The sequence below is a fragment of the Musca domestica genome, unplaced genomic scaffold (genome assembly GCF_030504385.1).
Source record: "Musca domestica strain aabys unplaced genomic scaffold, Musca_domestica.polishedcontigs.V.1.1 10, whole genome shotgun sequence".
NCBI classification, from domain to species: domain Eukaryota; kingdom Metazoa; phylum Arthropoda; class Insecta; order Diptera; family Muscidae; genus Musca; species Musca domestica.
Window position 1 is genome coordinate 17,258,774 of NW_026712115.1, and position 25,564 is coordinate 17,284,337.

Consider the following 25,564-nt stretch of genomic DNA (forward strand, 5'->3'; position numbering starts at 1 on the left):
AATTTCGCTTAAAATCTTACTTGGAAATTTATTCCTCCTGGTGCTCCGCACATGGACTTGCCCAGCACATGGGTAACCCAGCTTCACCTTCCCGTCGATCACCAAGAAGCGCCAATAGACCCATACGGTCACGCTATGAGAGATCCAGTTACTGGCAATATTCTTGTGGGGTCTGCCAAGATGACCATGTCCTCGGTGCTTGTGAGAGGTTCCGCCGGCAGACGCCCTTCCAGCGGTATGAGACCGTGGACCGTCGGGGGTATTGAAGAAATTGCCTGGCGAGAAGTCATTTGGCCCCCGACTGTCCGTCATTAACTGGTTGCCGGAGATGCAACGACCGCCACCATACCCTATTGCACGGGGCGTCTTAATTGGACGATGTATCCCTCAACATAGAAGCCGTCACCACCCCAGCCTTCGCATGGGATTTGGTTTTTGTACCAACAGCGATGGTACGCAAAACGGCCGAGGGCATGGAGGGTTTTAGTACGCTACGAGCCATCATTAGCCAATATGCGACGATATCTAAGATTTCGTATGCCGCGTTCCGTCGACTGGGTCTGCAGTCGCGAGTTTACAAAGGGGAGCGATTCACCACCTTCAACGTTTCGCCCCGCCGCACAAACAGCACTTGGAGTCTGTAGGTAAATGCAGACCCCATCCTAGAAGACCCCACGAGATGTTTCACGTATTACGCCCTTGCTGGCCAAAAACTGGTTTGCTGTGACGACGCAAATTGGACATCAATCAGTTTTCATGTAATTACCGTCGCGAAGACAAGCTTACCCCCAGAAAAGAAAAAAGCAAAATTAATAACTATTACAAACAAAAAAAATCAGTGAAAATTTAACATACAAGAAGAATCTTTACAAAACAAGAACATACAACAAAAAGGTGTAAAAATTGTAAAACTTACTTCATAAAACCTACAAACTACTCAATGTAAAAATATTTTAATCAAAAACTTAAAATCTAGTGAAATAAAACTTATAAATTATTGAAAAATTTCGTATAGCCCCAATATAACGTGGACCCACATGGCCTATTTTCTGTCTTCAGCCTCAGCATCTATTACGAACTTTAATTATTAATTTTGAAGCAATTCCGGTAAAAAAATGTCGCTAGAATCGTCAAAATACCGCATATCGGAAGGTACCGTTATATGGGGGCTATACGAAGACGTGGACCTACATGGCCCATTTTCAATACCAAAAGTCCTGCAGACATAGTACATATTTGAGTAAAATTTTATCAACATACTTCACTTCGTTCGGAAGCTAGTGATTTCCACAGACGGACAGACGGAAAGACTAGCGAACATTGATAAATCGACATATAATTTTATGCTGATCAAGAATATATATACTTTGTGGGGTCTAAAATGTTAAAAACGGAATGACAAACTTAATATACCCTCCATACTATGGTGGAGGGTATAAAAACCAAGTTGAAATAAATAAAATAAACAAGTAAGAAAACATTAAGTTTGCCGGGCCGAACTTTTAATATCCTCCACCTTAGGGGAATGGAATCACTAGAACCAATTATGACCCACAAATACCAATTTTTAGACATATTCGTGGGAAGGTACCGCTATATAGGAAGGTACCACTATATAGTTCCGGTGGAGGAACATTGTATGTATAGGCACATATTTTCGTATAGCCCCCATATAACGGTACCTTCCGATATTGAATATTTTCAAGATTGTACCACATTTTCCACAAATTCGTCTAAAAATTGGTATTTGTAAGTCATAATGGGTTTCGGTGGCAGAACATTATATGTATTGGTCCCTATAACGATACCTCACGATATTCGGTATTTTGATGATTTTGGTCACATTATCCACGTATTCGTCTAAAAATTGGTATTTGTAGTTCTGAATGGTTTCCGCTACAGCAACAGCAGATTGAATATCTATACCCATGTTTTCTTATAGCCGCCATACTGATATTCGGTTTTCTGATAATCTTTGTCACATTTACTCACGGAATTTTTTCAAATTTGGCTTTTAAGACTTGTACTATAAAGATGTCTAAATGGGTACCCTTTTTGATATGTCCCCCCATATAACGTACTCACTCACCTGATATTAATATATGGTATATTAAGTATGTCATTTCGTTTGTAACTGCCCGAAATATTTATAATAGACCCTACGAAGTATATATATATTCTGGAGCGTAAAATTCTAAGACGATCTAGCGATATCTGTCTCTCTGTCAGTTGTTATCACGCTATCTTTCGAAGGAATTGAAATAGAAGGCTAAAATTTTGCATGCTTGCATAGTTTACCAGTACCAGGTTACGTGCGTAAATGGGCCATGTCGGTCCACATTTTCGTATAGCCCCCATATAACGGTACCTCCCGATATTCGGTATTTTCCTGATTTTAGCGATATTAATTTTCGGAATCATTTCAAATTTCGTATTTGAAGTTCGTAATGGGTACTACAGCCTATGACAAATATTTGTGTATGCAAGTCCACGTCGTCGTATAACTTTCACATAACGGAACCTCCCGATAGTCGGTATATTGATGATTTCAGCAACATTATTCACCGGAATTGTAACAAATTTCATATTTAAGGTACTATAGCCTAAGACAAAGAAATTATATGTAGGTTCTAAAAACTTTCGTAAGCAGATCCACGCATTTGTATAGTCTTCATATAACAGTTTTCATTTAAGTGGTAGTTTCCGGAAGTTTTTTTTTTTTTTGAAATTTTTCAAGTTCATTCCAAGAGGTTCTAATTCTATTGTGCGATTAAACCCACCTGCTGAGTGCATTTTTGTTAGACAATATCTTTCATTATAAATGCTATTCTAGCGGCATAAAGTGTTACCATCACGTATTCTCTTACGATCTTTGCACATTTCATCGGGATATAAAAACATAAAAATGTATCGCCTAAACCACTTAATGATAAAATTTATATAAATGTCTAAATCTGACTCTTGAGCCTGCATGAAGGCTTACATCAATCAGTTTGGATAATTCATAATTATTTGTAGACGCATCCTTTCCTAACGTCTCTTTGCTCTGTTAAAAATGGAAAATATCCATCTCATAGATATATAAAACTAGATGACTTGGTTCTCATTGCTGGGCTATAGTATTGTATTATGCATTTTTAACAACATTATAATAGTCAAATTGATTAAATGTATTGCTTCCCTCCTATATATAGCCCCCAAATATAGTGTGTGTAGGTCCATATTTTCGTATAGCCTCCATATAACGGTACCTCCCCATATTCGGTATTTTCATGATTTGTTTTTATACCCTCCACCATACTATGGAGGGTATATTAATTTTGTCATTCCGTTTGTAACTCCTCGAAATATTCATGTCAGACCCAACAAAGTATATATATTCTTGATCAGCGTAAAATTCTAAGACGATTTAGCCATGTCCGTCTGTCTGTTGTAATCACGCTATCTTTCGAACAAATTGAGATAGAAGACTAAAATTTTGCACATGTATATTTTCCCAGTAGGCAGGTTAAGTTCGTAAATGGGCCATGTAGGTCCAAGTTATCATATAGCCCCCATATAACGGTACCTCCCGATATTCGGTATTTTGATGATTTTAGCGACATTATTCACCGGAATTATTGGTATTTGAAGTTCGTAATGGATACTACAGCCTAAGACAGAAAATTATCTGTGCAGGTCCACGTCTTCATATGGCCCCCATATAACGGTACCTCCCGATATTCGGTATTTTGATAATTTTAGCGACATTGTTTACCGGAATCGTTTCAAATTTGGTATTTGAAGTTCGTAATGGATACTTCATCCAAAGTCAAAAAATGAGCCATGTAGATCCACGTCTTCATATAGCCCCCATATAACGGTACCCCCCGATATTCGGTATTTTAATGATTTTAGCGACATTATTTACAAGGATTCTTTCAAATTTCGCATGTGAAGTTCGTAATGGATACTTCAGCCCATGCCAGAAAATTGTCTGTGCAGGTCCACGTCTTCGTATAGCCCCCATATAACGGTACCCCCCATATTCGGTATTTTGACGATTTTAGCTACATTATAAACAGATTTTTCTTCAAGTTTCGCATTTAAATATTGTAATAATTTATGACAAAAGTTGCCTATGCAGGCCCACGTCGTCGTATAAGCATTCGGTATTTTTAAGATTTTAGAATTTTTAATGGTTTTTTTTTTTTTTTGGAAATTGCCAAATTTGTACCAAATGGTGGAGGGTATTAAAAGTTCGGCCCGGCCGAACTTACAGCTTTTTTACTTGTTACATTATCCACGGATTCGTCTAAAAATTGGTATTTGTTGTTCTTAAAGTGTTTTCGCTCCAGTGGCAGAACATTGAATATCTAGGACCACGTTTTCCTATAGCCGCCATATAATGCTGATATTCGGTATTTTGATAATTCTTGTCACATTTTTTAAAACTTGGCATTTAAGATTTGCAATAGATAACAATCCTTGCAGTATAAAGTTGTCCAAACAGGTACCCTTTTTGGTATGGTCACCCATATAACGGGCTGACTCACTTTTGTTTTATTTCATCCTTTTATTTCCTCTCTGGATATACTTCCGCTTTCTCGCCCACGTGATCCAATGGGCATAATTTATTGACTGGCATTGTTAAAAAGCTGTAATGTGGTTATACAAGTTAACACATAATAAGTTGTTAGCCCAATAAAATATAGTTTTTTTCTTAACAAATCATTCCAAACTCATAAATTCCAATGAAACTGCATTGCAGACATTCGTCTGCCCTAAATATTTTCCCAACATTCAATTCCTATTAATTATTTAAATATACCAAAAAAAAATATATTTCCGGTAGTTGACTTCGTCATTCCATGCAACGCTTAGCGCGTCTAAACAAAATTAATAACAGCAGCCAAAGAATAAAGTCGGTTCAAAAAAAATAATCGTCTTTTATTTCGGTAAAAATGCAGCAGTGAAACTTTTGATAAGTTTGATAAAGTAACTTCAATTTTGACAATTGAAAGTTACAAGATTAAAAGGAGTCCGCGGTCCTTTTCGGTAAAGTATCACGTAAGGATCAAGTTGATCCTTTTTTTAAGACCTCTACACAGAAAGGTCTAACTTACAGCAACAACACTTACAACTCCATCTCTTCGGACGGACTTTTATCACTTTCGCTAGCACCCATTGCACCGGATGTTTTTGCATTATATTCCCCTTTCTTCAATTTAATTCTTTCTGTAAAGTCATTTGATTCTAGCTTGAACGGCCAATTATGAAATGTTCTCGTATTAGGCTGTCAATATATTTTGTAAAGTCCCCGAATTTGAGACGGCTTCAATCTGAGCTATATTTTAATTGGGCCATTGCTAATTGAATATTTGTTATTGTATTGGTGTTCATAACATTTGTATGCCTCTTATCACCAATGTACGTGATTCATTTCAAAAGCCCTAACTCCATTTAATGGGGGTATATTAAGCTTGTCATTTTAGAGCCCTCCCTGTATATATATATATATATATATATATATATATATATATATATATATATATATATATATATATATATATATATATATATATATATATATATATATATATATATATATATATATATATATATATATATATATATATATATATATATATATATTTATATATATATATATATATATATATATATATATATATATATATATATATATATATGGGCAGGTACTGTTATATGGCGGCTATACGAAGACGTGGACCCAGACAATTTTCTGCAATAGGCTGTAGTATACATTACTAACTTCAAATATTACATTGTAAACAATTCCGGTGGATAATGTCGCGAAAATCATCAAAACACCGAATATCGGGAGGTACTATTATATGGGGGCTATACGAAGACGTGGACCAACACAGACAATTTTCTGCAATAGGCGGCAGTATCCATTATACACTTTAAATTCCAAATTTCAAACAATTCCTGTGAATAATGTCGCTAAAATCATTAAGATACCAAATATCGGGAGCTACCGCTATATGGGATATATACGAAACGTGGACTTGTACAGACAATTTCTGTCTTAGGCTGTAATAACCATTACGAACTTCAAGTACTAAATTTGAAACCATTCCGTTGAATATTGTTTCTAAAAGCATTAAAATACCGAATATGGGCAGGTACCGTTATATGGAGGGTATACGAAGATGTGGACATGCACAGACAATTTTCTGTCTTAGACTTTAGTATCTATTATGAACTTCAAATACGAAATTTGAACCATTCCCGTGAATTATGTCGCAAAAATCATCAATGTAACGAATATGGGCAGATACTGTTACATGTGGGCTATACGAAGACCTGGACCTGCACAGACAATTTTTTGTCTTAGGCTGTATTATCTATTACGAACTTCAAATAGCCGATTGGAAACAATTCCGGTGAATAATGTTGCTAAAATCATAATAATACCGAATATCGAGAGGTACCGTTATATGGAGGCTATGCAAAGACGTGGACCTGTACAGACAATTTTCTGTTTTAGGCTGTAGTATCATCAGCATCATCATAATACCGAATATCGGAAGGTACTGTAGCGTATCAGCAATGAAGTTAGGCCGATGATACATAACCCTTGAGAAATGAAATGAAACATGTTGTTTCTTCGACTATCTGATAACTACTGTTAGAATCTCCATTTTATTAATTCCTAAAATAATTATGTTAATATGCAATGAAGAATGTAATTGTGGGTTATAGCACTAACACAAATAATATAATAATATCATTTTACACTGTTGCATTAAGTATTCCAAAGAGTACTAACACAGATAATTTTAACGTTTAGTATAATTTGAAATATTTGTAATATTTTCAAAATGCCACAATACCCCATGTTATTTTTTACGTTAATAATTAAAATTAGGAAATTTCACGCGTCTTCCCGACCGTGGAGGGTTGTTGGTGTTGTTCTGGTCTTTGACGATCTCATTTGTATCGCCCTGCTCTTTAAGTAGCTCAGAGGAGTTGTGTTGAGTATTCTCACCTTTGGTGTTTCCTCTAGAATAAAACGTGCTGGTTTAAGCCGATCTATATACGAAGTATTTTTTATGCCGCTGATCAACTTCAAAATGGCCTTCATACGGTGGTTCGAAAGGTAGCCGAACGGGGTCTGTATTGACGAAAACATATTTGCATTTTTGTAAGTCATCATCGATGTATGGCTTTGCATTAGAATGCCAAATCACACATAGCTTGCCGAGGTTTCTTGACGAACTCAGTTTGGCTCTCTTCCAGTCTACTCTGTCCAAAAAACCCGCCGGGCAATCGTAGTTGTGTTCCATAAAGCATTTGGGCTGGGCTGGCACTAATATCAGGCTTCACTGTTGTCCGAAGTCCGAGCAGAACGAGTGGAAGAACGAAACACCAATCATTTGTGGCGTAGCATTTGATGGCACTCTTTAGTGTTCGATGTCATCTCTCAATCATACCATTCGCTTGCGGGTGGTAAGCCGTTGTGGGCAAATGACGTATGCCAAACGTTTTTGTTAGCTGTTCAAACAGAGACGATTCAAACTGCCGATCAAGATCTGTAGTGATTTTCTCTGGAACGAAAGCTTTTACAACCGTATGCGCAGAAATATCGGGGATTGGAATTGCTGTAGGCCACCTCGAAAATCTTTCGATGCATGTGAGGCAACAACGATTACCAGCTGATGTCGGCAGAGGTCCAATTAAGTCGATATTTATATGCTGGAATCGTTTATCTGTGGCAGCATACTGTTCAAAAGAAGCTGAGGTGTGACGTCCAGTCTTCACCTGTTGGCACGGTATGCACTTCCGAACAAAAGCTGCAAAGTCTCTTGCACTGCCCGGCCAAACAATCAGGTCCATTATTATACGTCGCGTAGCACGAATACAAGGGTGCGACAAATTGTGCAGCTTCCTCAGAACCAATTCTCTTTGACTAGGTGGAACGTACGGTCGAACCCGTTGACCATTGACATTACAATACATGAATTTATCTGTGTTAAATTAGCGAAGAGCTAAATTAAGCGAAGAGCTCTTACCAGGCTCCAAAAGAGACTTCAACTCTTCGTCGTGCTCTTGCTCGGCAGCCATTATTTCAAAATTAACTTCATTTGTCGTGAGCGTGTTGATTCGAAACAACCAATCGGCAACATTGTTGTCTGCTCCACGAATATGTTGGATGTCGGTGGAGTACTGGCTTATATAATCGAGTTGCCGCACTCTCCTCGGCGAAGCTTTTCCACAACTTTGCTTAAATGCGAAAATAAGTGGTTTGTGGTCGGTAAAGATAGTAAATTCACGCCCATCCAACATGTGTTTGAAATGCTCAACACCTTCATAGACTGCAGTAAGATATCTGTCGTAGGCACTATAATTTCGTTGTGCATCGGTCAGTCGTTTGGAATAAAAACCAAGGGGGTTTGCTCTGCCATCGACGATTTGATGAAGCCAAGTAGTATAATAATGCCGCGTTGGCTATTTCAGATTTACAAGCTTTAAAGGCTCTTCGGCTTCAGCAGACCAACTAATTCTGGTTGTGTCGCACTTTCTGTTATCACTGACCAACTGTTGTAACACATACTGGTGATTTGTAGCCTGTGGCAAAAATGGACGGTAGAAATTAATCAATCCCAAAAACTTTTTTAAATCTCTCGTTATCGCTGGTTTCCCGAAATTCAATATGGCTTCTACATTTTCCTTCGTAGGCCTGAGGCCGTCGCCAGTCATTGTATGACCTAAAAATTTTAGTTCGGATTGACCGGTTTTGCATTTGCTGGCGTTGATGGACAGATTTCCTTTACGCAAACGGTCGAATACTTCACGCAAGTCACGCTCGTGTTGCTCCTCGCTACGTAATGCAACCAAAATATCGTCGATATAGGCAAATGTACAATCTAAGCCACGCAAAAGCTCATCAATGTATCGCTGAAATGTTTGGGCTGCATTCCGCAGTCCAAACGTCATATACACAAACTCGAATAGGCCGAAAGGTGTTCATATGGCGGTTTTTGGAATTTCGTCTGGCCGAGAATACCCGCTTACCGTGAAGAATGTTTGTAACGTCGTGGATGAATGGAATTGGGTACCGATCTGGTACCGTCTGTGCGTTGAGTGCCCGATAATCTCCACACGGCCTCCACTCACCATTCGCTTTCTTTACAAGATGAAGTGGACTCGTCCATTGACTTTTAGAAGGTCTGCAAATGCCCTTCTCCATAAAAATTGGAAATTCTGTCTTCGTTGCTTCTAGTCGTTCTCCTACCAGTCGTCTTGTGCGAGCAAACACTGGTACACCTGAAGTACTGATGAAATGAGTAGTTTTCGATTCTACGGGTTTTCTATTGGAATTTAATACGGTTAAATCGCCATACTCACGTAAAATGTGCGAAAACCTTGAATCACTTGAATGTGTTAGAATTGTAATGGAATTTTGCTGAACAAAATTTCCTTTGCTTTCTAACATTGTTTTGCGATCAATTAATTTACCTCTCTTTATGTCAACAAGCAGATCATATGTTTTTAAAAAGTCTGAGCCGATGATTGCACAATTGACGTCGGCAAGATAAAAATTCCACACGAAACTCCTGCGCAAACCAAGTGACAGATGTAATCGCCGTTGACCATACGATTTGATGGGCGATCCATTTGCAGCATAGAAGTTCGTAGACAGATGTTTTTTGCGCTTGCCGGCTGAAGAGGGTGGAATTACTGACACGTCTGCGCCGGTGTCTATTAGAAACTTGATGCTGGTATTGTGGTCACAAATGACGAGGCGAGCGATTTGCAAAAATTCTTCGACAACTCCGCCCGCGGACTCTGTCGATTTAATTAGTTTTATGAATGTTTTGTTGTATAAGAACAAGGGTGTCGACATTTCTGAACGTCGTTACCGATTGTCCTATGATAACAACACTGTTGTGGGAATTTACTTGTAGACTTACTTGCGGACCGTCCTTCCGTTCTCTTTAAGCTGAGGCTATCGGATCTGCTGCTAGGACGTCTCCTAACAAAGCTAACAAGTTGGTTCAACTGTTCTTCGATTTGCTGAATACGGACGCTGAATTCGCCGTCAGGTGGGCTGTATGCGATCGCGACCACATTTCGGTACACAGATACTTCAATAATTTTATCAGCGAGCTTTTCTAACTCGTGCAATTCTGCGTTACAGGCTTGTAGAGTTGCACATGTTTGAGCCGGTAACCTCTGCAACCAAAGAATTTTAAGAAAATCATCATTAATTTTACCTTTTGCTAAACTTTTGAGCTTGTTAGGCAGTTGTGTCGGGCGCTTGGATTTTCTTTTGCTCACTATCGCAGTAGCGTTCAATGATACATGATTTCAGGTGGCTGTACTTATTTGTTTATGGCGGGTTGAGGATTGCATCCGATATCTTGGTTAAAACTCCACTTTCAACAGCTGCAACGACTGTGTTGAACTTGGACAAGTTGCAGTTTATGCCAGCAATGCCAAATTGAGCCTCGACTTGGGCAAACCATTTTTCTGGCTGTTCAGGCCAGAAAGGTGGTACTTTGACAGATACTCTGTTAACGATAGTGCTGCGGTCCATTGACGAAGATGAAACTTGGGAATGTGCTGCTGTGCCCTCCTGTTCCATTTCTTAAACGTTTTTAGAAACTGTCGTCGGGGTCACCAATTGTATTAGCAATGTGGTTAGGCCGATGACACCTAACCCTTGAGAAATGAAATCAAACACATTGTTTCTTCGACTATATGATAACTACTGTTAGAATCTCGATTTCATTAATTCCTAAAATAATTATGATAATATGCAATGAAGAATGTAATTATGGGTTATAGTATTTAGACAAATAATATAATAATATCATTATACACTGTTGCATTAAGAATTCCACTGTTGAAAAAAAGAGTACTAATACAGATATTTTTAACGTTTAGTATTATTTGAAATATATATAATATTTACAAAATGCCACAGTACCGTTATATGGGGGCTATACGAAGACGTGGACCTGCACAGACAATTTTCTGTCTTAGGCTGTATTATCTATTACCAACTTCAAATATTATATTTGATACCATTCTGGTGAATAATGTAGCTAAAATCATCAAAGTACCGAATATGGGCAGATACTGTTATATGGGGGCTATACGAAGACCTGGACCTGCAAGACAATTTTCTGTTTTAGGCTGCAGTATCTATTACGAACTTCAAATAGCCGATTTGAAACAATTCCGGTGAATAATGTTGCTAAAATCATCATAATACCGAATATCGGGAGTCCGTTATGTGGAGGCTATACGAAGACTTGGACCTATACAAACAAGTTTCTGTCTTAGGCTGTAGTATCCATTACGAACTACAAATAAGAAATTTGAAATCATTCCTGTGAATAATGTCTTTAAAATCATCAAAAAAATATAGAGAGGTACAGTTATATGGGCCCTATACGAAGACGTAGATCTGCACAGACAATTTTCTGTAATAGGCTGTAGTATCCAGTCTATGCGAAACTTACTTTTTATGTTGATGAAGTTAAGACAATAATTAGGAAGTTTACATTACTTGCTGTTTAGAGAAAATTGAGGAGCATATATTCTAACTCATTCTAGCAATGTACTTGTGAAGAGGTCAACGTAATCGTCGATGTCTGCAGGTATATCAAATCGTAAATGCGTGTGTTGAAACTTCGAATTGATAGAATGTTTATAAGCATTTTCCAATCGGCACAAAAATATACTTGTAATTACTTGACCGAGAAGGACAACCAGAGCGTCTAATTTGAACGGGAAGATGATCGGATGAAAGACAATTGATGACGTTTGGATTTGATAAAAGTATTGGCATGTTTGTTAGAATTAAATCGAAAGATGGTAGTAGGTAGCAGGAATATGAGTACGACTATTCGAAAATGTTATGGAAAAAAGGGTAAAGTGGATTTACATCGTGTGAAATATTACCCCAGACATTTGCACGCAGACAATTACAATTACTAGAATTCAAATCCCCACAGAAAATATATTTATCATCGTTGTTTAAGATTTTAAATAAATCGGATTTAAATAAGCTGCGAAATGTACTACTATTCATACCACCAGGAAAGTATATGCTTTACAACTTAAGTGATTGCAAATCATTTAGCTTTAATTATATGCGTATGCTTTCAATTGCTTGGGTTGTAATACTTTGGTCAATTTTAAACTCAATATAATTTTTAATGACTTTGGCAACTCCTCCGGGAGTTTATACAACTCTGTCTTTCTTAACATATTTGTAGTTGGGTATTTTAAAACCATAATTTTCATTTACCCAGGTCCCAGATAAAGAACAATCATTAATCATGGTTAGAAACGAATACTTCTATAGTTCCAATATATTTTATTTAAGTTGGAATAATTCATTTTTTACTATTATTGTAAACAAATCTAAAGGCTAGTTCAAAGGCTTTAAAATTTTTAAAGTTGATATTTTATTAACTGAGAAGTCATGTATCTTTCTATCGTTATGCAATGATAATATCACTTTAATGGGTGAAATTTTATTATTTTGGTCGCTTAGGGAGTTGTAACGGCGTCCACCGGTTTCGTCTTAGGTTTTAGGTATTTTAGATAAGACTTCATCATCCAAACAATGGGTCAGATAACGCTTAGGATTCTATTTTTAACTAGTAAGCAACGTCTATAGCTGTTAGTTTGTACATCTGCTAATTGCGAAAGCCTAAGCAAGACTCGCTTTCTTCTATCATATTTTTAAATAGATCATATAACAAACTCCACTACCACTTGTCCACTAAAGCATTGTATTTAAATTTGTTTCAGCTCGACGTCCATTTATTCTTTTTTTAGAACATCTATTTTACGTATACTCGTTTGAAATTTACTCTTTTTATCAATTTCTTCGAACTCAATGTCTACCCCTTTCATTCCATGCATCGTTGGGAGTTTTTCAAAATTGGAAGTTTAGGGCGCTTACTTTTTTGGCATGTTAGTTCATTTCCTCATAGCCCCTAAATTCTTGCTCGGGCATGCACTTCGGTCATACTTCCTTTATTTTAACTTTTTAATATGAATCGGTCTCATTTCCTAATCCTACTTTTTTATCCGTAATGATGAGGTTATATACTAGGTTATCCTTAAAAACAGGGATCAGGGATTTCACCACATCCCTTCTTCTTTTTTTTAATGACCCTTGGTTTGGTCCTTAATTATTCTTTAAAATGTATATGGTACGGTTTGTCGGATAAACCGCGGCGTTTCATTCCCATTTGCGGAGCCCCTCTGACGTATGGCTTTTATACCCTCCACCATATATAGTATGAATGGTATATTATTGGGTATCGAAATATTCATTTTGATACACCAATGAATATATATTCGTGTGTCCGTCAGTTGTATTCACTCTGGAGCCGAAACGGCATGTTACAGAGCACACACTATACTCGCATTATTTAATGACGACGTATTTTCTCACTTTGAAGTTCGATTAGGTTCAGCAGGGGCCAGTGTCGTCACCAATAATTTACTTAGTTTTAGAATATTTGAGAGCGGATTGCAGAAATAACTCTTTGATAATTATGATGGCAATCCAATAACTGCCATGGACAGCCAACAGTCCCTGAGCGGCCAAAATATTAAAACTTCACCCATTAAAGTGATATTATCATTGCTTAATGATAGAAAGATACATGACTTCTCAGTTAATAAGATATCAACTTTAAAAATTTTATGTGATATGATAACAACAAATAGCAAAGTGATTGCTATTTTGCAGGAAAAAACCAGTAAAGAAAGTCTTAAAGTCGGGTGGGGCCGACTTTATGATACCCTACACCACTTTGCTAGTTTAGTAGAGTTCCACATAACAATTGAAAGTTTTTATGAGAGAATGCAATCATACACGCTATGATTATAATTATAATTTAAAGTTCCAAGGACTAAATTTGCGAAGCATTTGTATCTTTTAAATTCGGAATTGTATTGCCCATTTGGTGCACAATTAATTTGAAATTGCATAAAGATATATATGGGAGCTATATCCAAATCTGAACCGATCTCGATAAAATTTGGCAAATATATTTCTGAACTGTATTTGATATATTTCCCTAAATCTCGTTGTTACGGAGTGCATATTACGGTTGTGGGTAACAAATATAACAAATCGGACGAATAATATATATGGAAGCTATAGCTATATCTGAAGCGATCTTCACCAAATTTGACATACTAGCTTCTGGACTCAATTCGATCGTAAATGCCAAATTCCATCCCATTTGGACAAATATTAGACGTTTGGTGCACAATAAAAGGTAAATCGGACGAAGTTATATATGGGAGCTATATCCAAATCTGAACCGATCTCGATAAAATTTAGCAAATGTATTTCTGAGTTGTATTTGATATATTTCCCCAAATATTGTTGTTGCAGAGTGCATATTACGGCGGCGGTGAACAAATATAACAAATCGGATGAACAATATATATGGGAGCTATAGCTATATCTGAACCGATTTCGATCAAATTTGGCATATATATTTTCAGTTTGGTGCACAATAAGATAAAGTGCAAGATAAAAGATATATATGGGAGCTATATCTGAATTTTGACCGATTATCTCCAATTTCAATAGGGTTCGTCCTTGGGCCAAACAAATAATCTGTGCAAAATTTCATCTGGATCTGGCATTAAAGGCGACCTGTACTTTGTTTACAAAAATACATGGACAGACGGACGGACAGACGGACGGACGGACATGCATAAATCGACTCAGAATGTGATTCTATGCAGATCATCAAAAGGAACTATGGGTCTATCACGTTTCCTTCTGCCTGTTACAAACAAATGCACATAGACATAATACCCTGACCACCTTGTGGTGTAGGGTATAAATACTATAAATACTTCACACGTGATCACAAAAAAAACAAACCATTTAATGTTGTCATACCCAGACTAGACTATAAAACAAGCACAGAAGTTAAAAATAAGTCAATCTCTATTGGACTAAAGTGCTGTGACGTGAAAGAGTGAAATGTACTTACGAGAAATATGATTATAGAATCTGCATTGTCTACGTTGAAACAGGCGGGTGAAACTACCTGAACTGAAAAAAACTCACCACAGTAAGTGAAAGAGAACAACGTAGAACGTAGAATTCAACACAAACAATAAGAACGAAGCTCCTCTATGCAAGTTTGCTAGTAAACCTGTTGTTGTAAACATCTGGAAACATAACAAATAATCAATGTCCCGTTGCTGGCAATACACTATTCTCTGAAAATTGGTTCTTGCACTACCATAGAACAAGAATTTAATGTAGTAGTTGTAGTACCGAATATGGGCAGATACTGTTATATGGGGGCTATACGAAGACCTGGACCTGCAAGACAATTTTCTGTTTTAGGCTGCAGTATCTATTACGAACTTCAAATAGCCGATTTGAAACAATTCCGGTGAATAATGTTGCTAAAATCATCATAATACCGAATATCGGGAGTCCGTTATGTGGAGGCTATACGAAGACTTGGACCTATACAAACAAGTTTCTGTCTTAGGCTGTAGTATCCATTACGAACTACAAATAAGAAATTTGAAATCATTCCTGTGAATAATGTCTTTAAAATCATCAAAAAAATATAGAGAGGTACAGTTATATGGGCCCTATACGAAGACGTAGATCTGCACAGACAATTTTCTGTAATAGGCTGTAGTATCCAGTCTATGCGAAACTTACTTTTTATGTTGATGAAGTTAAGACAATAATTAGGAAGTTTACATTACTTGCTGTTTAGAGAAAATTGAGGAGCATATATTCTAACTCATTCTAGCAATGTACTTGTGAAGAGGTCAACGTAATCGTCGATGTCTGCAGGTATATCAAATCGTAAATGCGTGTGTTGAAACTTCGAATTGATAGAATGTTTATAAGCATTTTCCAATCGGCACAAAAATATACTTGTAATTACTTGACCGAGAAGGACAACCAGAGCGTCTAATTTGAACGGGAAGATGATCGGATGAAAGACAATTGATGACGTTTGGATTTGATAAAAGTATTGGCATGTTTGTTAGAATTAAATCGAAAGATGGTAGTAGGTAGCAGGAATATGAGTACGACTATTCGAAAATGTTATGGAAAAAAGGGTAAAGTGGATTTACATCGTGTGAAATATTACCCCAGACATTTGCACGCAGACAATTACAATTACTAGAATTCAAATCCCCACAGAAAATATATTTATCATCGTTGTTTAAGATTTTAAATAAATCGGATTTAAATAAGCTGCGAAATGTGCTACTATTCATACCACCAGGAAAGTATATGCTTTACAACTTAAGTGATTGCAAATCATTTAGCTTTAATTATATGCGTATGCTTTCAATTGCTTGGGTTGTAATACTTTGGTCAATTTTAAACTCAATATAATTTTTAATGACTTTGGCAACTCCTCCGGGAGTTTATACAACTCTGTCTTTCTTAACATATTTGTAGTTGGGTATTTTAAAACCATAATTTTCATTTACCCAGGTCCCAGATAAAGAACAATCATTAATCATGGTTAGAAACGAATACTTCTATAGTTCCAATATATTTTATTTAAGTTGGAATAATTCATTTTTTACTATTATTGTAAACAAATCTAAAGGCTAGTTCAAAGGCTTTAAAATTTTTAAAGTTGATATTTTATTAACTGAGAAGTCATGTATCTTTCTATCGTTATGCAATGATAATATCACTTTAATGGGTGAAATTTTATTATTTTGGTCGCTTAGGGAGTTGTAACGGCGTCCACCGGTTTCGTCTTAGGTTTTAGGTATTTTAGATAAGACTTCATCATCCAAACAATGGGTCAGATAACGCTTAGGATTCTATTTTTAACTAGTAAGCAACGTCTATAGCTGTTAGTTTGTACATCTGCTAATTGCGAAAGCCTAAGCAAGACTCGCTTTCTTCTATCATATTTTTAAATAGATCATATAACAAACTCCACTACCACTTGTCCACTAAAGCATTGTATTTAAATTTGTTTCAGCTCGACGTCCATTTATTCTTTTTTTAGAACATCTATTTTACGTATACTCGTTTGAAATTTACTCTTTTTATCAATTTCTTCGAACTCAATGTCTACCCCTTTCATTCCATGCATCGTTGGGAGTTTTTCAAAATTGGAAGTTTAGGGCGCTTACTTTTTTGGCATGTTAGTTCATTTCCTCATAGCCCCTAAATTCTTGCTCGGGCATGCACTTCGGTCATACTTCCTTTATTTTAACTTTTTAATATGAATCGGTCTCTTTTCCTAATCCTACTTTTTTATCCGTAATGATGAGGTTATATACTAGGTTATCCTTAAAAACAGGGATCAGGGATTTCACCACATCCCTTCTTCTTTTTTTTAATGACCCTTGGTTTGGTCCTTAATTATTCTTTAAAATGTATATGGTACGGTTTGTCGGATAAACCGCGGCGTTTCATTCCCATTTGCGGAGCCCCTCTGACGTATGGCTTTTATACCCTCCACCATATATAGTATGAATGGTATATTATTGGGTATCGAAATATTCATTTTGATACACCAATGAATATATATTCGTGTGTCCGTCAGTTGTATTCACTCTGGAGCCGAAACGGCATGTTACAGAGCACACACTATACTCGCATTATTTAATGACGACGTATTTTCTCACTTTGAAGTTCGATTAGGTTCAGCAGGGGCCAGTGTCGTCACCAATAATTTACTTAGTTTTAGAATATTTGAGACCGGATTGCAGAAATAACTCTTTGATAATTATGATGGCAATCCAATAACTGCCATGGACAGCCAACAGTCCCTGAGCGGCCAAAATATTAAAACTTCACCCATTAAAGTGATATTATCATTGCTTAATGATAGAAAGATACATGACTTCTCAGTTAATAAGATATCAACTTTAAAAATTTTATGTGATATGATAACAACAAATAGCAAAGTGATTGCTATTTTGCAGGAAAAACCAGTAAAGAAAGTCTTAAAGTCGGGTGGGGCCGACTTTATGATACCCTACACCACTTTGCTAATTTAGTAGAGTTCCACATAACAATTGAAAGTTTTTATGAGAGAATGCAATCATACACGCTATGATTATAATTATAATTTAAAGTTCCAAGGACTAAATTTGCGAAGCATTTGTATCTTTTAAATTCGGAATTGTATTGCCCATTTGGTGCACAATTAATTTGAAATTGCATAAAGATATATATGGGAGCTATATCCAAATCTGAACCGATCTCGATAAAATTTGGCAAATATATTTCTGAACTGTATTTGATATATTTCCCTAAATCTCGTTGTTACGGAGTGCATATTACGGTTGTGGGTAACAAATATAACAAATCGGACGAATAATATATATGGAAGCTATAGCTATATCTGAAGCGATCTTCACCAAATTTGACATACTAGCTTCTGGACTCAATTCGATCGTAAATGCCAAATTCCATCCCATTTGGACAAATATTAGACGTTTGGTGCACAATAAAAGGTAAATCGGACGAAGTTATATATGGGAGCTATATCCAAATCTGAACCGATCTCGATAAAATTTAGCAAATGTATTTCTGAGTTGTATTTGATATATTTCCCCAAATATTGTTGTTGCAGAGTGCATATTACGGCGGCGGTGAACAAATATAACAAATCGGATGAACAATATATATGGGAGCTATAGCTATATCTGAACCGATTTCGATCAAATTTGGCATATATATTTTCAGTTTGGTGCACAATAAGATAAAGTGCAAGATAAAAGATATATATGGGAGCTATATCTGAATTTTGACCGATTATCTCCAATTTCAATAGGGTTCGTCCTTGGGCCAAACAAATAATCTGTGCAAAATTTCATCTGGATCGGGCAATAAAGGCGACCTGTACTTTGTTTACAAAAATACATGGACAGACGGACGGACAGACGGACGGACGGACAGACGGACGGACAGACGGACGGACGGACATGCATAAATCGACTCAGAATGTGATTCTATGCAGATCATCAAAAGGAACTATGGGTCTATCACGTTTCCTTCTGCCTGTTACAAACAAATGCACAAAGACATAATACCCTGACCACCTTGTGGTGTAGGGTATAAATACTATAAATACTTCACACGTGATCACAAAAAAAACAAACCATTTAATGTTGTCATACCCAGACTAGACTATAAAACAAGTACAGAAGTTAAAAATAAGTCAATCTCTATTGGACTAAAGTGCTGTGACGTGAAAGAGTGAAATGTACTTATGAGAAATATGATTATAGAATCTGCATTGTCTACGTTGAAACAGGCGGGTGAAACTACCTGAACTGAAAAAAACTCACCACAGTAAGTGAAAGAGAACAACGTAGAACGTAGAATTCAACACAAACAATAAGAACGAAGCTCCTCTATGCAAGTTTGCTAGTAAACCTGTTGTTGTAAACATCTGGAAATATAACAAATAATCAATGTCCCGTTGCTGGCAATACACTATTCTCTGAAAATTGGTTCTTGCACTACCATAGAACAAGAATTTAATGTAGTAGTTGTAGTACCGAATATGGGCAGATACTGTTATATGGGGGCTATACGAAGACCTGGACCTGCAAGACAATTTTCTGTTTTAGGCTGCAGTATCTATTACGAACTTCAAATAGCCGATTTGAAACAATTCCGGTGAATAATGTTGCTAAAATCATCATAATACCGAATATCGGGAGACCGTTATGTGGAGGCTATACGAAGACTTGGACCTATACAAACAAGTTTCTGTCTTAGGCTGTAGTATCCATTACGAACTACAAATAAGAAATTTGAAATCATTCCTGTGAATAATGTCTTTAAAATCATCAAAAAATATATAGAGAGGTACAGTTATATGGGCCCTATACGAAGACGTAGATCTGCACAGACAATTTTCTGTAATAGGCTGTAGTATCCAGTCTATGCGAAACTTACTTTTTATGTTGATGAAGTTAAGAGAATAATTAGGAAGTTTACATCACTTGCTGTTTAGAGAAAATTGAGGAGCATATATTCTAACTCATTCTAGCAATGTACTTGTGAAGAGGTCAACGTAATCGTCGATGTCTGCAGGTATATCAAATCGTAAATGCGTGTGTTGAAACTTCGAATTGATAGAATGTTTATAAGCATTTTCCAATCGGCACAAAAATATACTTGTAATTACTTGACCGAGAAGGACAACCAGAGCGTCTAATTTGAACGGGAAGATGATCGGATGAAAGACAATTGATGACGTTTGGATTTGATAAAAGTATTGGCATGTTTGTTAGAATTAAATCGAAAGATGGTAGTAGGTAGCAGGAATATGAGTACGACTATTCGAAAATGTTATGGAAAAAAGGGTAAAGTGGATTTACATCGTGTGAAATATTACCCCAGACATTTGCACGCAGACAATTACAATTACTAGAATTCAAATCCCCACAGAAAATATATTTATCATCGTTGTTTAAGATTTTAAATAAATCGGATTTAAATAAGCTGCGAAATGTGCTACTATTCATACCACCAGGAAAGTATATGCTTTACAACTTAAGTGATTGCAAATCATTTAGCTTTAATTATATGCGTATGCTTTCAATTGCTTGGGTTGTAATACTTTGGTCAATTTTAAACTCAATATAATTTTTAATGACTTTGGCAACTCCTCCGGGAGTTTATACAACTCTGTCTTTCTTAACATATTTGTAGTTGGGTATTTTAAAACCATAATTTTCATTTACCCAGGTCCCAGATAAAGAACAATCATTAATCATGGTTAGAAACGAATACTTCTATAGTTCCAATATATTTTATTTAAGTTGGAATAATTCATTTTTTACTATTATTGTAAACAAATCTAAAGGCTAGTTCAAAGGCTTTAAAATTTTTAAAGTTGATATTTTATTAACTGAGAAGTCATGTATCTTTCTATCGTTATGCAATGATAATATCACTTTAATGGGTGAAATTTTATTATTTTGGTCGCTTAGGGAGTTGTAACGGTGTCCACCGGTTTCGTCTTAGGTTTTAGGTATTTTAGATAAGACTTCATCATCCAAACAATGGGTCAGATAACGCTTAGGATTCTATTTTTAACTAGTAAGCAACGTCTATAGCTGTTAGTTAGTACATCTGCTAATTGCGAAAGCCTAAGCAAGACTCGCTTTCTTCTATCATATTTTTAAATAGATCATATAACAAACTCCACTACCACTTGTCCACTAAAGCATTGTATTTAAATTTGTTTCAGCTCGACGTCCATTTATTCTTTTTTTAGAACATCTATTTTACGTATACTCGTTTGAAATTTACTCTTTTTATCAATTTCTTCGAACTCAATGTCTACCCCTTTCATTCCATGCATCGTTGGGAGTTTTTCAAAATTGGAAGTTTAGGGCGCTTACTTTTTTGGCATGTTAGTTCATTTCCTCATAGCCACTAAATTCTTGCTCGGGCATGCACTTCGGTCATACTTCCTTTATTTTAACTTTTTAATATGAATCGGTCTCATTTCCTAATCCTACTTTTTTATCCGTAATGATGAGGTTATATACTAGGTTATCCTTAAAAACAGGGATCGGGGATTTCACCACATCCCTTCTTCTTTTTTTTAATGACCCTTGGTTTGGTCCTTAATTATTCTTTAAAATGTATATGGTACGGTTTGTCGGATAAACCGCGGCGTTTCATTCCCATTTGCGGAGCCCCTCTGACGTATGGCTTTTATACCCTCCACCATATATAGTATGAATGGTATATTATTGGGTATCGAAATATTCATTTTGATACACCAATGAATATATATTCGTGTGTCCGTCAGTTGTATTCACTCTGGAGCCGAAACGGCATGTTACAGAGCACACACTATACTCGCATTATTTAATGACGACGTATTTTCTCACTTTGAAGTTCGATTAGGTTCAGCAGGGGCCAGTGTCGTCACCAATAATTTACTTAGTTTTAGAATATTTGAGAGCGGATTGCAGAAATAACTCTTTGATAATTATGATGGCAATCCAATAACTGCCATGGACAGCCAACAGTCCCTGAGCGGCCAAAATAATAAAACTTCACCCATTAAAGTGATATTATCATTGCTTAATGATAGAAAGATACATGACTTCTCAGTTAATAAGATATCAACTTTAAAAATTTTATGTGATATGATAACAACAAATAGCAAAGTGATTGCTATTTTGCAGGAAAAAACCAGTAAAGAAAGTCTTAAAGTCGGGCGGGGCCGACTTTATGATACCCTACACCACTTTGCTAATTTAGTAGAGTTCCACATAACAATTGAAAGTTTTTATGAGAGAATGTAATCATACACGCTATGATTATAATTATAATTTAAAGTTCCAAGGACTAAATTTGCGAAGCATTTGTATCTTTTAAATTCGGAATTGTATTGCCCATTTGGTGCACAATTAATTTGAAATTGGATAAAGATATATATGGGAGCTATATCCAAATCTGAACCGATCTCGATAAAATTTGGCAAATATATTTCTGAACTGTATTTGATATATTTCCCTGAATATCGTTGTTACGGAGTGCATATTACGGTTGTGGGTAACAAATATAACAAATCGGACGAATAATATATATGGAAGCTATAGCTATATCTGAAGCTATCTTCACCAAATTTGACATACTAGCTTCTGGACTCAATTCGATCGTAAATGCCAAATTCCATCCCATTTGGCAAATATTAGACGTTTGGTGCACAATAAAAGGTAAATCGGACGAAGTTATATATGGGAGCTATTTCCAAATCTGAACCGATCTCGATAAAATTTAGCAAATGTATTTCTGAGTTGTATTTGATATATTTCCCCAAATATTGTTGTTGCAGAGTGCATATTACGGCGGCGGTGAACAAATATAACAAATCGGATGAACAATATATATGGGAGCTATAGCTATATCTGAACCGATTTCGATCAAATTTGGCATATATATTTTCAGTTTGGTGCACAATAAGATAAAGTGCAAGATAAAAGATATATATGGGAGCTATATCTGAATTTTGACCGATTATCTCCAATTTCAATAGGGTTCGTCCTTGGGCCAAACAAATAATCTGTGCAAAATTTCATCTGGATCGGGCAATAAAGGCGACCTGTACTTTGTTTACAAAAATACATGGACAGACGGACGGACAGACGGACGGACGGACATGCATAAATCGACTCAGAATGTGATTCTATGCAGATCATCAAAAGGAACTATGGGTCTATCACGTTTCCTTCTGCCTGTTACAAACAAATGCACAAAGACATAATACCCTGACCACCTTGTGGTGTAGGGTATAAATACTATAAATACTTCACACGTGATCACAAAAAAAAACAAACCATTTAATGTTGTCATACCCAGACTAGACTATAAAACAAGCACAGAAGTTAAAAATAAGTCAATCTCTATTGGACTAAAGTGCTGTGACGTGAAAGAGTGAAATGTACTTATGAGAAATATGATTATAGAATCTGCATTGTCTACGTTGAAACAGGCGGGTGAAACTACCTGAACTGAAAAAAACTCACCACAGTAAGTGAAAGAGAACAACGTAGAACGTAGAATTCAACACAAACAATAAGAACGAAGCTCCTCTATGCAAGTTTGCTAGTAAACCTGTTGTTGTAAACATCTGGAAACATAACAAATAATCAATGTCCCGTTGCTGGCAATACACTATTCTCTGAAAATTGGTTCTTGCACTACCATAGAACAAGAATTTAATGTAGTAGTTGTAGTACCGAATATGGGCAGATACTGTTATATGGGGGCTATACGAAGACCTGGACCTGCAAGACAATTTTCTGTTTTAGGCTGCAGTATCTATTACGAACTTCAAATAGCCGATTTGAAACAATTCCGGTGAATAATGTTGCTAAAATCATCATAATACCGAATATCGGGAGACCGTTATGTGGAGGCTATACGAAGACTTGGACCTATACAAACAAGTTTCTGTCTTAGGCTGTAGTATCCATTACGAACTACAAATAAGAAATTTGAAATCATTCCTGTGAATAATGTCTTTAAAATCATCAAAAAATATATAGAGAGGTACAGTTATATGGGCCCTATACGAAGACGTAGATCTGCACAGACAATTTTCTGTAATAGGCTGTAGTATCCAGTCTATGCGAAACTTACTTTTTATGTTGATGAAGTTAAGAGAATAATTAGGAAGTTTACATCACTTGCTGTTTAGAGAAAATTGAGGAGCATATATTCTAACTCATTCTAGCAATGTACTTGTGAAGAGGTCAACGTAATCGTCGATGTCTGCAGGTATATCAAATCGTAAATGCGTGTGTTGAAACTTCGAATTGATAGAATGTTTATAAGCATTTTCCAATCGGCACAAAAATATACTTGTAATTACTTGACCGAGAAGGACAACCAGAGCGTCTAATTTGAACGGGAAGATGATCGGATGAAAGACAATTGATGACGTTTGGATTTGATAAAAGTATTGGCATGTTTGTTAGAATTAAATCGAAAGATGGTAGTAGGTAGCAGGAATATGAGTACGACTATTCGAAAATGTTATGGAAAAAAGGGTAAAGTGGATTTACATCGTGTGAAATATAACCCCAGACATTTGCACGCAGACAATTACAATTACTAGAATTCAAATCCCCACAGAAAATATATTTATCATCGTTGTTTAAGATTTTAAATAAATCGGATTTAAATAAGCTGCGAAATGTGCTACTATTCATACCACCAGGAAAGTATATGCTTTACAACTTAAGTGATTGCAAATCATTTAGCTTTAATTATATGCGTATGCTTTCAATTGCTTGGGTTGTAATACTTTGGTCAATTTTAAACTCAATATAATTTTTAATGACTTTGGCAACTCCTCCGGGAGTTTATACAACTCTGTCTTTCTTAACATATTTGTAGTTGGGTATTTTAAAACCATAATTTTCATTTACCCAGGTCCCAGATAAAGAACAATCATTAATCATGGTTAGAAACGAATACTTCTATAGTTCCAATATATTTTATTTAAGTTGGAATAATTCATTTTTTACTATTATTGTAAACAAATCTAAAGGCTGGTTCAAAGGCTTTAAAATTTTTAAAGTTGATATTTTATTAACTGAGAAGTCATGTATCTTTCTATCGTTATGCAATGATAATATCACTTTAATGGGTGAAATTTTATTATTTTGGTCGCTTAGGGAGTTGTAACGGTGTACACCGGTTTCGTCTTAGGTTTTAGGTATTTTAGATAAGACTTCATCATCCAAACAATGGGTCAGATAACGCTTAGGATTCTATTTTTAACTAGTAAGCAACGTCTATAGCTGTTAGTTTGTACATCTGCTAATTGCGAAAGCCTAAGCAAGACTCGCTTTCTTCTATCATATTTTTAAATAGATCATATAACAAACTCCACTACCACTTGTCCACTAAAGCATTGTATTTAAATTTGTTTCAACTCGACGTCCATTTATTCTTTTTTTAGAACATCTATTTTACGTATACACGTTTGAAATTTACTCTTTTTATCAATTTCTTCGAACTCAATGTCTACCCCTTTCA

General features: G+C 36.0%; 1 protein-coding gene across 3 annotated transcripts in view; it reads right to left on the bottom strand.

Moving 5' to 3' along the window:
• LOC109612410 (potassium voltage-gated channel subfamily H member 8) overlaps nt 1-25,564 on the bottom strand; it is a 1,874,382-nt gene that overhangs the window by 1,497,581 nt on the left and 351,237 nt on the right. Inside the window, exon 1 of one of the 3 annotated variants that reach the window (XM_059127162.1) lies at nt 21-3,606. The exons of the other annotated variants lie outside the window; for them this stretch is intronic. The gene's annotated coding sequence lies outside the window, so the exon portion shown is untranslated. Of the gene's footprint in view, nt 1-20; nt 3,607-25,564 lie in introns of those variants that run through there. 3 annotated transcript variants of the gene reach the window in all.